This window comes from Culex quinquefasciatus, chromosome 1, assembly GCF_015732765.1.
Source record: "Culex quinquefasciatus strain JHB chromosome 1, VPISU_Cqui_1.0_pri_paternal, whole genome shotgun sequence".
Lineage (NCBI taxonomy): Eukaryota > Metazoa > Arthropoda > Insecta > Diptera > Culicidae > Culex > Culex quinquefasciatus.
In genome coordinates this window covers 62,055,280-62,072,891 of record NC_051861.1, presented here as the reverse complement: position 1 = coordinate 62,072,891, position 17,612 = coordinate 62,055,280, and the positions used below count along the sequence as shown (strand labels likewise).

Sequence of the window (17,612 nt, the reverse complement as noted above, 5' to 3'; positions counted from 1 at the left end):
GCGACCAGCAAAATCATGTCCAACAGTGTGTACTACTACAAGGGCATGGGTATCAGCATGAGAATGATGTTGGCCGGGTACGACAAGCACGGTCCTCAGCTGTGTTACATCGATTCCGAGGGAACGCGCACCCCCGGCTGCCCGTACCCCATTGCCACCAGGTTCGCACTTGTTCAACGCCAAATCCCCCTGGCGGTAGTTATGATGAACTAAATTTATACCAACAGATGGCACCACCGTGACGTAAACAGTTACCGTATCGAGTAGTAACTCTGGATTTTAAATATTTTATTTGAAAACACTGATTTTGAACAGTTATGTTTCAATAAGTAAGAGATAATGGACAAATATGTGAATACAATATTACTCTTCTCATTGAAAAGTGCCAGCGACAAAATTGGGCGAAAAGTTCATCGCCCGGAGATCGCGAGTTGGCGCGAGCGAATGAACACCGCGAAAAAAGATTCGGGGGTGCATTGGGGTTAAATGATTATTTCGTTATTCGGTTTAATTAGAAAATAATTATTTTTTCGTACATATCGCTACTTTGATGCGATGTAATTAATTTTTACAGTAAATTAGGCATTGTTATATCAAATTTGACCTTTCAATCGCACTAGAAATTTTAAAACAACAATGTTTGCCAATTTGACCATTTTACCCCCAATTCCCCTTGTAGAACAAAAGAAAAGTTCATCCGCGAACTGTCAGCAGCACGCTGTTTTGTTTGCTAGATCAACATTTGGAAATGTCGAACGTTAAAGGAAATCGCTCAATAAATGGAAATTAACCGATTTCAAATGTTTTGGCCGCAAATGAAAGGTAAGGGTGGCTAATTTTTGATTCCGATCTGTAAAACTTGTTCTGGCGAGGGTTCTGGGCACTGCGGCAATCGATTTTAACGGCGGGTTGCTTCCGGTTGCATTTAATTTGCGGAGAAGGTTTTCAATCCACCAGGGGCTTATTCGGGGGCAACAGTCCTGTCCTATTTTTGCATTTAAATGAAAAAAGTGATCAGAGATGGTTTTTAATCTGTTTTTTACCGTTGAACATAACAATTGAATTAGGGCTTTAGGACCCTATTGTCCGCCATTACGGGGTTTGTTTTCCGGTACCCCCTGAGATCATGCGTGATCAATGGAGGTCTATATGCAGCAATTCCCCACGAAAACAGCATGGAAAAAACAAAAGTGCTCGGATCGGGCTCAAAATTTTTCTGAGGGTTCCCTGGCCGAAATAATTCGACCCGTATTTTTTTGTTTGGCCATTGGGGTGACCTGCGCCGGTGGTCTGAAAAATGGAAATTTTCGTCGATTTTCGCAAAAACCATTTTTTTCGAAAAATCATAACTCCTCGCCATTTTAACCGATTTCAATTTTCTTATACGCAAATGAAAGGTGATAAGTTGGTGATAAGAAAAATAGTAAGAAGTTTCAAAAATCTAGCCTAACATATGAAAAGGGCGTATGAAACTTTAAAATGCCGTTTTGACGGTGTCTGAACCAAAGAGCTTATGTCTGGAAATATTTTTAGCGGATTTCCCGGACATTTTACGTAACAAACCAAAAATGGGAGGAGTTCATTAAGGGACCATCCACAAACTACGTGGACACTTTTTTGAAAACCCAAACCCCCTCCCCTCGTGAACAATTGACCATACAAAAAAACTTTTTGTATGGAGCATGGACAATCGCCATACCTCCCTCCCTAAATTGTCCACGTGGTATATGGATGGTCCCTAACAGGATTCGAGATATGATTTTTGAAAATAAAATCCGTGTTTTTGACGCTCCGCGCAAAAACCGGAGAATGCCGAAATTGGCAAAAAATCAACTTTTTCACTAAAACTGCGATAACTTTAAAATTTCAGCGATGACCTATAGATGTTTGGGGATCAAAATTGTTTTAATTAAAAGACGCAACTTTTGGTACCCAGACATGTCATCGTTGAAATTTTAAAGTTATCGCAGTTTTAGTGATAAAAGATGATTTTTTGCCAAATTCGTCATTCTCCGGTTTTTGCGCGGCGCGTAAAAACACGGATTTTATTTTCAAAAAATCATATCTTGGAATCCTGTTAATGAACTCCTCCCATTTTTCAGTATGTTATGTAAAAATGTCCGGGGAATCCGATAAAAATATTTCCAGACATAGGCTCTGGTCCACCCTAGTAACATTTTTAAACTTACAGGTTTTATCATGGTTCTTAAAACCCGCATACGGCCTAAATAGGCTTTTATGGCCTACTTAAAACCTAAAATGTTACTAGGGCAGACACCGTCAAAACGGCATTTTAAAGTTTCATACGCCATTTTCATATGTTAGGCTAGATTTTTGAAACTTTTTACTATTTTTCTTTGAAAGGCTAACTTATCACCTTTCATTTGCGTATAAGACAATTGAAATCGGTTAAAATGTCGAGGAGTTATGATTTTTCGAAAAAAGTAGTTAGTCTATGTTTGTTTTTCATGCTAAACACTGCAAATATTAAACTTACCAGAAGTTCCGGATTACCGAAACTGTTGCCCCCAATAAGCCCCTGATGGATTGAAAAACCTTCTCCGCAAATCAAATGCAACCGGAAGCAACCCGCCGTTAAAATCGATTGCCGCAGTGCCCAGAACCCTCGCCAGAGCAAGTTTTACAGATCGGAATAAAAAATTAGCCACCCTAAACTTTCATTTGCGGCCAAAACATTTGAAATCGGTTAATTTCCATTTATTGAGCGATTTCCTTTAACGTTCGACATTTCCAAATGTTGATCTAGCAAACAAAACAGCGCGCTGCTAACAGTCCGCGGATGAACTTTTCTTTTGTTCTACAAGGGGAATTGGGGGTAAAATGGTCAAATTGGCAAACATTGTTGTTTTAAAATTTGGCCATTCTAGTGCGTTTGAAAGGTCAAATTTGATGTACGAAACTATTGGCACTACGCCCCCCGGGGCATGGCCTTCCTCTAACGTGGGATTTCTGCTCCAGCGCCTCTGACGAGACAGGAGAAAATTTGATGTAACACTGCCTAACTTACTGTAAAAATTAATTACATCGCATCAAAGTAGCGATATTTACGAAAAAATAATTATTTTCTAATTAAATCGAATAACGAAATAATCATTTAACCCCAATGCACCCCCGAATCTTTTTTCGCGGTGTTCATTCGCTCGCGCCAACTCGCGATCTCCGGGCGATGAACTTTTCGCCCAATTTTGTCGCTGGCACTTTTCAATGAGAAGAGTAATAACATTTTTACATTTCCTTAGCCTAAGATTTTTGAAAATAGTCAAAATCCCGGTTTCTCTGTAATTTTTTATTAGAACTGATTTACAGGGCGCAACGGTAGGAGTTGTTTTTATTTTTGTTTATGTTTTGGTATGTTCGATTAAATCGGTCAAGTGCACCGTTTCGAAATCCGATGCACAAGAACCCCGTCATCCAGATGCTGCTGCGGCTGCCGAGCGTATATATCGGGCCGGAGGTGGGCAAGCAAACGGCGAACCTCATCATCACGCGATCAACCACCAGAACTAGAAGGCATCGGACGAGGAAAAGGCGACGCACATCATCTATCCGGCGGTGGATCCGCAGCCGGAGGATTACGCCCGGCCCACTTTCCGCCGGGACCATGTTCAATTAGTACTACTTCTCGGAATCGTTCGATACGTGGGGTTCGAACACGTACGATCTGCAGAACAACATACCGGACAGTCCGCTATCGACCGGGGACCGTCTGCCTCCTCGGTCACCAACCCAGAAGAGTATTTCGTGTGAGTGGCCGAGGAAGACTATGAAGTGCAGAATGTTAGGAACCGGGCAAGTTGAAGTACCAGGAACGCAAACGTTTGGCGTATTCTTACTGATCCGTCGTCGTAATACCACACTTCACCTAAAAAATGATCTTTAAATTAACCCCGGAAACAAACATTCCCTCCTTTCAGGGTCCAACACCGCCCGGCCGGAATCTTCACACAACCGTCCTACTCAGAATCCCTCTGCGGGGTTGCTCGCCAACATCAGCAACGCGCCCTGCACCGGATAGCCGTCGTACGCAAGCAGGAGGTTCCAACCACTGCATCATGGCCAACGCTGGCGAAGGTTCCTCGTCTGGCAGTAGACAACAAATCCGATGAAGAAGTAAGAGTTCGACAAGTTCCGCGTTTCAAATGGTTCGATTTCGATTTGTTTTTATACTTTATCTTATTATGTGTAAAATTCATTTTTGAAATAAAATGTTATTCAAGTGGGTCTCGGGGTAGGGGTCATCAAAAAGACCGCTTTATCGTGGTCAGATTATATTACATTTTGAGTAATTAATCCTTGGTCTGCAGATAACAGGCGGTGTGGTCATTTCAGTCTCCAATAGGTGCAAGAAGTGCTGGGTTGTTCTGTTTCCGCACTAGGTAGGTATCGATCCATTACGGTATACAACAGGTGATGCATCAGTTTCCGCATTAGAGATTCTTCCGCAGTTGGCTTCCTTTTTTAAGGTGACGATAACGACCAACGCCCAGAAAGAGCAGAACAAAACGTTCCGGAACAACACACGGAATGACCTTGCCGAGCAGTGTCCGGGTGTAGTATGGAGACGTAAAACAAAACGACCCGAGTGTTCAAAGAAAAGGACCCGTGCTGGACGTGATTGAGCATGAGCATGAGCATGAGCATGGTTGACTGCCAATGAGCTGCTACTCCGTTATTGACAGATCAGCTGAAGTTAAACAATGAATCAAAAATGATCAGTGGGAGCCAACCATCCGTTCACTGTTTAACCCCTGAAGACCCCGACTTTATTAGTCAATACCGGCGCCCTCTTAAGAAGCCTGCAGTTCAACAAAAGGGAGGAATGTTAGTCCGATAGTTGAAGTTGCAGACTCATCAAGCACATAGTTTTTCGCTATATACTTGTTGATACCGCTTGAGACCGTTGAATCCACAGCATCTCCTTCAAGCATCACGTGATTATTTTTTTTTGGGTTAGTAGGATAAGGTATTGGCTTTTCGATGCCTCCCGAGCTACGATGCTATGGGGAGGACTTTCATAACAAACCCGTCGGCGAGCCTTCCGAGCAACGATGCTATGAGAAGGTCTTTCTAATTAGCACACCAAAACACTCGCGCACAGGTATTTAAATACTAAATAAATGTAATTTTTCATCACGATTACCCAGACGACATTGATGATATAGGAAGGACTTTTTTACAGTCATTTACAGTAATACTTAAACTTATTTTAATGCAACAATTCACACGACGTCGTGCCTCCCGATCAACGATGATGTAGGAAGGACTTGAGCAAGCCAATCAGGATGAAACACGAAATAAAATTCTTTTCTTTTCACACACAATGCCACATAATTGACCGCGCGTCACCACCCAACTAATTGAACTGATTTTCTTCTGCTTGTGGGCAAGCCAACCAGGATGAAACACGAAATAAAATTCTTTTCTTTTCACACACAATGCCACATAATTGACCGCGCGTCACCACCCAACTAATTGAACTGATTTTCTTCTGCTTGTGGGCAAGCCAACCAGGATGAAACACGAAATAAAATTCTTTTCTTTTCACACACAATGCCACATAATTGACCGCGCGTCACCACCCAACAAATTGAACTGATTTTCTTCTGCTTGTGGGCAAGCCAACCAGGATGAAACACGAAATAAAATTCTTTTCTTTTCACACACAATGCCACATAATTGACCGCGCGTCACCACCCAACAAATTGAACTGATTTTCTTCTGCTTGTGGGCAAGCCAACCAGGATGAAACACGAAATAAAATTCTTTTCTTTTCACACACAATGCCACATAATTGACCGCGCGTCACCACCCAACAAATTGAACTGATTTTCTTCTGCTTGTGGGCAAGCCAACCAGGATGAAACACGAAATAAAATTCTTTTCTTTTCACACACAATGCCACATAATTGACCGCGCGTCACCACCCAACAAATTGAACTGATTTTCTTCTGCTTGTGGGCAAGCCAACCAGGATGAAACACGAAATAAAATTCTTTTCTTTTCACACACAATGCCACATAATTGACCGCGCGTCACCACCCAATTAATTGAACTGATTTTCTGCTTGTGGGCAAGCCAACCAGGATGAAACACGAAATAAAATTCTTTTCTTTTCACACACAATGCCACATAATTGACCGCGCGTCACCACCCAACAAATTGAACTGATTTTCTTCTGCTTGTGGGCAAGCCAACCAGGATGAAACACGAAATAAAATTCTTTTCTTTTCGCACACAATGCCACATAATTGACCGCGCGTCGCCACCCAACAAATTGAACTCAAGGACCCGTGCTGGACGTGATTCTCAACAAAAACAACACGGCGACGATAGATCTCGCAGGACACTCCAGATAGTACGAGAAGCTATTCGCATCTAAGATCTGGGCAATCCGAAGTGACCGTTGAACGGGTTCCTGCTGTACTGCCAGGATCAAAAAATCTCCCCGGGACGAGTATCGATCCCAGAACAAATCCATCTCGGAGCAGTGGTGCAAGCTGAGCGAGACTCAGAAGAAAACTCCCATCGACGAGCGGCCGCCGCTGTGGCCAAGTACCGCGAAGACATGCTGAAGTGGGAGGAAAAGATGATCGCCCAGGACAACGTGGACGTTGTTCCCCGGAAGAACATGCTGATTTCACCGCAGACCAAGGACGTCGCTCTACCCCCTGACCCCCCCTCGCTGTTTTTTATTTTATTTTATTCAAAAATAAATGCAAATAGTTCTCCTCGACTATCAGAACCTAGGCCTACACTTGTTCTTCTTCCCCTATTCCAATGCATCACTCAATATTACCATTTGTTTCAAACTAACTAACTTTTTTGAATGCCATTTGTCCGAGCCATGTCTGTCCCAACTACACCTCAGACAGACGCCTTCTTCTTGGGTCCGGTCCAGCGTGTTGTTGTCCTCGATCTCTTAATCGCAGCTTCCGTCATCAGCGGGCGCTTGCTTGCGTGACAACCCACGTCATATCGATATACAATCTTGTCCTCCTTCTCGAACCGATCAATTTTCTGCAACAGGAAGCGAAACGCGGCAGGAACACGTCCTTCATGATGTCCTTGACGCCGTCTTCCTTGAAGCTGAAAGGGACATCATTATTAGCAACGACTTCTAGAGAAATGCTCAAGATATCAAACTCACCGCAAATTCTCCGCGCGCACATCCGGTGAATTGATGAGGTACAGCCTCAGCGCGTCCGCCCCGTACTTGTGCACCACCTCTATCCAGGTGCGTCACGTGGTAGATGGCGTGTCGTCCCAGATCATGCGCGTCATCATCCGACAAGTCCGACCAATCGCCGAAACCGAGCACGCCGTACGTGTAAATCGAACCACTGACACTGACCTAGAAGACCTTGCCGGGGGTGCGCGTTCCCTCGGAATCGATGTAACACAGCTGAGGACCGTGCTTGTCGTACCCGGCCAACATCATTCTCATGCTGATACCCATGCCCTTGTAGTAGTACACACTGTTGGACATGATTTTGCTGGTCGCGGCCACCGAAATGCGTTCCTTGTTGCGCAACTTTTAGATTCGGCACTCCTTGGCCAGCAGCCAATCTCAGTACACACAATCGGCCGCACCATCCGCCAACGTTCCCAGCAGGTATTCGTTAATCTCGACAATCTTCTTCACCGTCTGCGAACCGATAAACTGACCGCCGGTGGCACGGGAATCGACCGCCAGAATAACTTCACCCTGGAACAGGAACCCGAGCGTCGTCGTTCCGTGATCAAAGTCCATTTTGATGCTGCTGGATTCGCCATCGTCCTGAAGTTTGACCAGATTCTCCGCAGGCTGCCGAATAGAAGAGAAAATACCCGGACAATGACTCGGATGTTAGCCAGTAAGAACATAACCTCCTCCCCGCTCCGCTACAGAATCTTACCTTATGGAACAGTGGAACCGCCAGTGGCAGACTGTTTTCCGTTGTGGCGGCCCAGCGAAATGTCCCGCTGGAAGGATTAGTAGCCATGGGGCCACCAGCCAGCAGCGAGCAGCTGGAGTATTCGCAAACGTCGGCAGAACAATTTTTCCACCGAAAAATCACCAAAAACTGTAGAATTTTCCTTCTGCTGAACAGCTCACACGATTTGACCGACGACGTTTGACAGTTTGCTCTGACAGAAGTTGTCAAAAAGTTGGAGAGAGCGAGAGAGAAACAAGAGAGAAATGAGCATGGCGGCAGCTGTCACGCGAGTGGTAAACTGCATTTAAAATGTATGGGGGAAATCATGAAAAATTAATTATTTTGAATATAAATCAGAACTGAGGCTTGAAAAGTAGACGTAGTGATAGGTTATTTTTTTATCTACTACCACCCTGTTTGAAAAATGTCGCACGTCGTACAAGCTGTCGCGCGGTTTTGGTTTTACCGTTTCGATATCGATTGGTCGAAAGGACGACAAACGCAATATCTTTTTTTATTTCAAACACTTAGAATAAAATTCTAAAATAATTCAAAAATTCTAAAAATCTAAAATTTTAAAATTCGAAAATTCGAAAATTCGAAAATTCAAAAATTCAACAATTCAAAAATTCTAAAATTCTAAAATTCTAAAATTCTAAAATTCTAATATTCTAAAATTCTAAAATTCTAAAATTCTAAAATTCTAAAATTCTAAAATTATAAAATTCTAAAATTCTAAAATTCTAAAATTCTAAAATTCTAAAATTCTAAAATTCTAAAATTCTAAAATTCTAAAATTCTAAAATTCTAAAATTCTAAAATTCTAAAATTCTAAAATTCTAAAATTCTAAAATTCTAAAATTCTAAAATTCTAAAATTCTAAAATTCTAAAATTCTAAAATTCTGAAATTCTAAAATTCTAAAATTTTTAGATTTTTTTAGAATTTTAGGATTAATTTTTTTTAATTTTAGAATTTTGTGATCTTAAAATTTTAGAATTAAAGATTTATAGAAATTAAGAATTTTACTGTGAATACAAAGAGACGAGTTGTTCCTTTTAATTCCGCTATATAAAGGAACAACTCGTCTCTTTGTATTCACAGTAATGCATTCTGCTAAAACGCTCAACCAAACCACAATAAGAATTTTAGTATTTCAGAATTTTAAAGTTCTAAAACTCTAAATTCTAAAAAAAAAATCAATAATTTTGAATTCTTAGGTTCTACAATTTTTAATCTCTTAAATTTTTATGTTGTATTACACTCAGCCAACCACCGGGTCACTTTTTCGTTTGTAAAATGGGTGTCAAACTAAAAAGTGACCCCTTTCGTTTGACAACAGTTTGTGTCAAACCATCGAGTTTTGAGTGTATTCTTTTAATTCTTGATATTTGTAAATTTCAAAAATATCAAACATTAAATTTCATTTTTAAATTATTCAGATATTTTGAATTTTTACGATTAATTTAATCATTCGAACATTTTAAAATTATTTAAAGTCTTTTAAGTTCTTAGCTTCTTCAAAGCATGGACTTTGGGGTCTTCAGAAACACATGCATTTTAATTAAAAAAAATCAAAAATATTTAAACAGGTCCAGATGGGGTTTCTCCATAAAACTTGCGTTAATGTTGATTTTTAATTTGAAATTTAAAATGTTAGAATATTTTGTTGTCTTAAATTTGCTTTAATCTTTATTTTCTGAAAAAAATAAGGTTTAATTAACTACTTTTTTAATTAATTTGTTTTCAAAATTTTACATTGAAAGTTAAACTTTTGAATATTCCACAATTAATTATTTTATGAATTTTCACAGATTTTTTGAGTATGATATCTGTCATGAGATTCCCTTTGTTTCAACAACAAAACTCTAGATATGATTTGGATATGATTATTCAGCCGAATGACGTTATCTTTTTTCAGGTAACCAAACATATTCCAATCTGATCCTGCTAACAACCCAGCGTCTCCGTGTTGTTCCACGCAGTTTGTTGAACGGAAGCTGTAACGACCGCAAAACACCTGCTCCAGAAGTTCGTAAACCGAAGTTGTCCCGTACTCCGGTGGCCATCAATCCATGGGACATAAACGGTGGCGCCGCACCCCGCCGTATCTGCGGCTAGTCGAGGAGCAATAGTCCTTCTTGATCAAGATGCTGCCCCGCACGCTGGCGTCGGCTCGAAAAGATGGCTGACAAAATCCGGACCCGGAAGACAACGCCAAAAAATTTCGGCCAAGATGCCGAGCGACGAGGAGAACTGGAAGACCAACCGGAAGACGACACCAAGATGTACGTGAAGATCCGCGACACAACAAGTATAATGAAATAATTGATTTTTTACTGTGGGGAAATGTGCAAATTACATGAAAAATAAAATAAATTAAAAATAAACAATCATCTATTTTTAACTGCAACATAACCTAAAAACCTGAAAAACAGCACACGACAAAGGCACGACAACCTAAATAACAAAACCGTGCGACGTCGGTCGAATGTCGTACGACAATGTCGAACAATTTCGATGATCGATCGCACGACAAATACGACATTTTGGTGCAAAAACGTATGACATTCGTGCGAATGTCGCACGACATTGTCGTGCGACGTCGTACTGTTGCACGGACGACAAACGACGGACGTCCGATGGACTTTTCAGTCAGGGCAGGAGAAATTTTACCCGTATACCTTGCATGGTTTCGGAGATTTTTGAAAAAAAAAACTGATTTTTCGACGTGGCATGTACCCCATTCGGCTGCCCGTACCCCATTGGATGTACGGGCTTACAGATATAAGCTAATTTACTATCCAGGTTACTATACTACACTGAAAAAACATTATGTTTTCAGTTATGAGCAATATAATTAGCTTATATCTGTTAGCCTGTACATCCAATTGAAATGTGGTCAAAGACAAACTAATGGGAAATTGGACGAGCTTTCCGGTAAAAATATTTTCGAGCCTGAAAAATCAAGTCGGTCATATAGAAATTGCCAAAAACCACCAAAAAACCTATTTTTTCAACATTTTTATTTTTAAAACCGCCGTAACTTCACAAGGATTAGACTTAAGACAATGGTCAATATGGAGACTTTTATGTAAAATTGTCTGGAGAATCGATTCCCGTATTCGGTTTTTGAAAATTATGACGTTTAGATCACTTTTCAAAAAAAACAGTTTCAGTAAATGATTTTTGTATTTTTTTAGGTGAGTTGCTCCATCCTGCATTTTTCGTGAGTCTTTTTGTAACATCTTAAGCTATTTTCACAAAAATTTTGAACGAAAAAAAATCGTGGGCTCACCTTCAAATTTGACTTTTAAACTTAAAAATCAAAAAATCTCATAAAAGTGGATTGTTTTTTTCTTCCAGTGTATTTTTTTCGGAAAGCCCGTCAAATTTCCTACAAGTTTGCCTTTGACCACTTTTTGATACGATGCAACGGCTTCGAGATACAGCAATATTTAAATTACGAAATACAAACATATTTAAAACACTTACGCCCTTCTCAAATGTCATTATCGAGTGTAACTGGCTCAATATACGAGCAATTCCAGCTCAAATCAGGAATTTTTCTGGTACTTTTGTACCCGACCCTCTCCGATTTCAATGAAAGTTTTTAGACATGTTATCCTAGGCCTATGTAAGCCATTTTTGTGTATATGGAGCCAATAGTACTCGAAAATAACATTTGAGAAGGGCGTAAGTAGAGAGCCTGGAGCTTATTAGAGAACGGACATCTCAAACCAAAAGTACCAATCGAAGCACGAGAACTGTCAAACGGAGATACCAATCGAGCAAAATCCTTTGTCTTATGCTCGATTGGTACCTCCGTTTGACAGTTCTCGTGCTTCGATTGGTACTTTTGGTTTGAGATGTCCGTTCTCTAATAAGCTCCAGGCTCTCTAGGCGTAAGGTATTAAAATATTTTTGTATTTTGCAATTTAAAAATTACTGTGTCTCGAAGCCATTGCGTCGTATCAAAAAGTGGTCCAAGACAAACTTGTAGGAAATTGGATGGGCTTTCTGAAAAAAATACACTGAAACAAAAATACACGCCACTCCTATGAGATTTTTTGATTTTCAAGTCTAAAACTTAAATTTAAAGGTGTTGTCACGATTTTTTTTCGTTCAAAAGGAGAATGGGCAAATTTGTATGGGAGCTGGTCCAAGGATGTACACGAACGGGACCAACTTTTTTCGAAAGATCTCGCCGAGACATGAAAAAAAGTCTTCCGGACCAACTCTCTAAACCCCGGGGTTCAAAAGTTACATGTTGTTGAAGTTTGAGCATTTTGGGTAAAAATATACAAAAAATCGTATTTTTGCTAATTCTAAAATCATTTTTAAAATCTCCATTTTATTATGGATTTTGCTCATCTTGACTTCATTCGACGCGTATCAGCAAAAACTATGAGTTCTAATATGTCTTAGCATGATTGAAACATGATTTCTCTTGTTTTTATCCGTTTGAACCGTTTGTGCAAGAGGCATCCCATAGAAAAAAGTCGAAACTTCAAGGTATTGAAACCGGATCCGACCCAGACTGCTTCAGTGAGTATGGAAGGCTTCAGTGCAATGTTGTAACAACTTATTGGGATGGTCTGAGTCATCCGAGAACTCCTTGGAGTTAAGACCGGTGAGTCTACCGCCGTAACAAGCAAGATGTCGGCGGTTTTTGACCACTGATCATACCCGCATGGCTTCAGTGAGTATGGTAGACTACTATGCTGATGTGTTGGAGTGTCCTGGGTTCTCCTAGGACTCCCTGGAGTTAAGATCTGTGGGTATACTACCGTAACGAGCAAAATGTCGACCGGTTTTGACAACGGAACATACTCGCATAGCTTCAGTGAGTGTGGTAGACTACTTTGCTAATATGTTAGGATGTCCTGGGGCATCCAAGGACTCCCTGGAGTTATGATCTGTGGAACTACAGCCTTAACAAGCAAGAGGTCGAAGGTTTTTGACCCCGGAACATACCCGCATAGCTTCAGTCAGTATGGTAGACTGCTTTCTTAATGTGTTAAGATGTCTTTGGTCATCCTAGGACTCCCTGGAGTTAAGATATTTGGGTCACTGTAACAAGAAAAAGGTCTACGATTTATAACCGCGCATCATAACCGCAAAGATTCAGTGAGTATGGCAGACTGTATTGCTGTTATGTTGGGATGTTCTGGACCATTCCAGGGAGTCCTTGTAACAGCCGTAGACCTACAGATCATAACTCCAGGGAGTCCTAGGATGACCAAAGACATCCCAACACATTAACAAAGCAGTCTACCATACTGACTGAAGCTATGCGGGTATGTTCCGTTGTCAAAACCGGTCGACATTTTGCTCGTAACGGTAGTATACCCACAGATCTTAACTCCAGGGAGTCCTAGGAGAACCCAGGACACTCCAACACATCAGCATAGTAGTCTACCATACTCACTGAAGCCATGCGGGTACGATCAGTGGTCAAAAACCGACGACATCTTGCTTGTTACGGCGGTAGACTCACCGGTCTTAACTCCAAGGAGTTCTCGGATAACTCAGACCATCCCAATAAGTTGTTACAACATTGCACTGAAGCCTTTCATACTCACTGAAGCAGTTTGGGTCGGATCCGTTTTCAAAACCTTGAAGTTTCGACTTGTTTCTATGGGATGCCTCTTGCACAAACGGTTCAAACGGATAAAAACAAGTGAAATCATGTGTCAATCATGCTAAGATATATCAGAATTCATAGTTTTTGCTGATACGCGTCGAATGAAGTCAAGAAAATCGAAATCCATAATGAAACAGAGATTTTATAAATGATTTTAGAAATAGCAAAAATCCGATTTTTTGTATATTTTTACTCAAAATGCGCAAACTTCAACAGCTTGTAACTTTTGAACCCCGGGGTTTAGAGAGTTGGTCCAGAAGACTTTTTTTCATGTCTCGGCGAGATCTTTCGAAAAAAGTTGGTCCCGTTCGTGTACATCCTTGGACCAAATTCGCCCATTCTCCTTTTTGAGGAAATAGCCTAAGATGTTACCAAAAGACTGACGAAAAATGCAGGATGGTATGTCTCTCCTAAAAAAATACAAAAATCATTTACTAAAACTGTTTTTTTGAAAAGTGGTCTAAACGTCAAAATTTTAAAAAAACCCATAGTGGGAATCGGTTTCCCAGACAATTTTACATAAAAGTCTCCATATTGACCATTGTCCTATGTCCAATCCTTGGGAAGATACAGCGGTTTTAAAAATAAAAATGATTAAAAAATGGGTTTTTTGGTGGTTTTTGGCAATTTCTGTATGACAGACTTGATTTTTCAGTCTCGTAAATATTTTTACCGGAAAGCTCGTCCAATTTCCCATAAGTTTGCCTTTGACAGCATTTCAATTGGATGTAAGGGCTTACCGTTATAAGCTTAATTACATTGTTAATAACTGAAAAGAGAATATTTTTTTCAGTGTGGTAGAAACCTGGATAATAAATTAGCTTACGTAAATATCAAAACGAGTCAAATCAAAAAGCTGTCAAAGGCAAACTTATGGGAAATTGGACGAGATTTCCGGTAAAAATATTTTCGAGCCTGAAAAATCAAGTCGGTCATATAGAAAATGCCAAAAACCACCAAAAAACCTATTTTTTCAACATTTTTATTTTTAAAACCGCCGTAACTTCACAAGGATTAGACTTAAGACAATGGTCAATATGGAGACTTTTATGTAAAATTGTCTGGGGAACCGATTCCCACTATGGGGTTTTTAAAATTTTGACGTTTAGACCACTTGTTTTAGTAAATGATTTTTGTATTTTTTTAGGAGAGACATACCATCCTGCATTTTTCGTCAGTCTTTTGGTAACATCTTAGGCTATTTCTTCAAAAATTTTGAACGAAAAAAAATCGTGACAACACCTTTAAATTTAAGTTTTAGACTTAAAAATCAAAAAATCTCATAGGAGTGGCGTGTATTTTTGTTTCAGTGCATTTTTTTCAGAAAGCCCATCCAATTTCCTACAAGTTTGTCTTTGACCACTTTTTGATACGGCGCAATGGCTTCGAGACACAGTAATTTTTAAATTGCAAAATTCAAAAATATTTAAATACCTTACGCCCTTCTCAAATGTTATTTTCGAGTACTATTGGCTCCATATACACAAAAATGGCTTATATAGGCCTAGGATAACATGTCTAAAAACTTTCATTGAAATCGGAGAGGGTCGGGTACAAAAGTACCAGAAAAAATCCTGATTTGAGCTGGAATTGCTCATACACAAAAATGGTTTATATATGCCTAGGATAACATGTCTACAAAGTTTCATTGAAATCGGAGAGGGTCGGGTACAACCGATTCCCTATTTGACATGGAATTGCTCAAACATGAAAGTATCAGCGGACGGTTTAAGAGGCAGTATTTGTAAATTTTGCTCGGTTTGTTCTAGAGGTCGTATCGAGGTGCTCCGATTTGGATGAAACTTTCAGCGTTTGTTTGTCTATACATGAGATGAACTCATGCCAAATATGAGCCCTCTACGACAAAGGGAAGTGGGGTAAAACGGGCTTTGAATTTGAGGTCCAAAAAACCTAAAAAATCTTAAAATTGCTCGCATTTCCGTAAAACTTCATCAATTCCAACTTTCTTAGATGCATTCGAAAGGTTTTTTGAGGCACTTCAAAATGTGCTATAGACATCCAGGATTGGTTCGTTTTTTTCTCTTAGATTTTGCAAATTACTGTCAAAAATTGATTTTTTTAAAACCTTAATATCTTTTTGCAATAGCCTCCAACACCCATATTCCCATAGGTCAAAAGATAGGTAATTACATGGACTATAAGCCTACGGTGTTAACTTTTTGGCCAATCGCAGTTTTTCTCATAGTTTTTCGATTTTTCTAGAACAAACATTTTACAACGTTAGTTTTTGGCGTGTAGGCCGTCATAGCGGCACTTTGAGTTCGATTTGCGATGCCTTTTCGTTGGGTCGCAAAATTTTTCGCGTCCGTCGCAGTGTGTTTTTCGTTTTTTTTTTCGCGTGCGTGTGTGCGTGTGAAGGTGCGGCTGGCTTTGGCTGTCCCGATGACAGTTAGCCAGTTCGATTTGCGATGCCTTTTCGTTGGGTCGCAAAATTTTTCGCGTCCGTCGCAGTGTGTTTTTCGTTTTTTTCGCGTGCGTGTGTGCGTGTGAAGGTGCGGCTGGCTTTGGCTGTCCCGATGACAGTTAGCCAGTTCGATTTGCGATGCCTTTTCGTTGGGTCGCAAAATTTTTCGCGTCCGTCGCAGTGTGTTTTTCGTTTTTTTTTCGCGTGCGTGTGAAGGTGCGGCTGGCTTTGACTGTCCCGATGACAGTCAGTTCGATTTGCGATGCCTTTTCGTCGGGTCGGTAAATTTTTCGCGTCCGTTGTCGATGTGCAACAACAACAAAACCCTATCTCGATACATCGTAACTCGTCGTTCGCAAAGTTAATCAGTACCTCACTAAACATCAATCATTCAAAACTCGTGAAATCATCTCAAGTTAAAAATTACACTGTTTAACCCTTCAGTTTTAATTACAAATGATTTTGGTTCTATCTTTCCACAGCCGGCTGTCTAAGACTAGACCATTTCATTTAAAATTTAACAACAGATAAACGGGAAATGTCTCATCCGCAGCCTCCGATTGCTTGCCTTGAGAATAATACAAAATACCGTTCAACAAACACTATGATTTTGGGTCGCATCATCATCTTCTATGATGAATCCTGACCAAACACCCTATCCTACTAACAAGTTTTCAGGTTCCTGGCGCTCGTGGGGTGTAAGCACAGAGTAAATCAGCTGCCCTAGTAGCAACCTGCGCTAACTAACATTCCCGTCCCTTAAAACCGAGGTCTACAAACTGACATGGCGGGCGCCGTTGGTGGCCAATGACTGTTACCTATTCGCAACTGATCTAGCTTTAGCAATCATGGTGTTTTATCTTTTCAGCGCATTCATACATGCTGTTGATAAGGGAAACACCACTAGATCGTCGAAGCCTATAATCAGTAGTGCTGAAAGGATATTACGGTTCTGTTCAGCAACGGAGGGGCAACCATGGGTGATCTCTCATGCTCATGCTCATGCTCATGCTCATGCTCATGTAGGCCGTCATAGCGGCACTTTTTGGTCTCAATTTTGTCATATTCGGAATCCTCGAACAATTTTACGTAATTTAGAAGTATTGGATTTGTAAATTTGATTTAAAAAAATAATTAAATAAAACATTTTTGAAAAAAGAAATAGATCTTATTTACCCTGTGATCAATACGTCAAATGCTGTATCAAGTAGGCGAAAACCTGTTTTACCCTTAATCCAACAAATTGTTAATTTTTTTTTAATTCATTCTAAATGGCAATTTTTCCAAACAAATTTACAATTCCAATACTTCTAACTTACGTGAAATTGTCCGAGGATTCCGAATATGACAAAATTGAGACCAAAAAGTGCCGCTATGGCGGCCTACACGCCAAAAACTAACGTTGTAAAATGTTTGTTCTAGAAAAATCGAAAAACTATGAGAAAAACTGCAATTGGCCAAAAAGTTAACACCGTAGGCTTATAGTCCATGAAATTACCTATCTTTTGACCTATGGGAGTATGGGTGTTGGAGGCTGTTGCACAAAGTTATTGAAGTTTTAAAAAAATCCATTTTTGACAGTAATTTGCAAAAGCTAAGAGAAA

General features: G+C 40.1%; 1 pseudogene; it reads right to left on the bottom strand.

Annotated features, from left to right (window-relative positions):
* Nucleotides 1-6,280: 6,280 nt before the first annotated feature.
* On the bottom strand, nt 6,281-8,003 carry LOC6050554 (annotated as a pseudogene).
* Nucleotides 8,004-17,612: the final 9,609 nt, after the last annotated feature.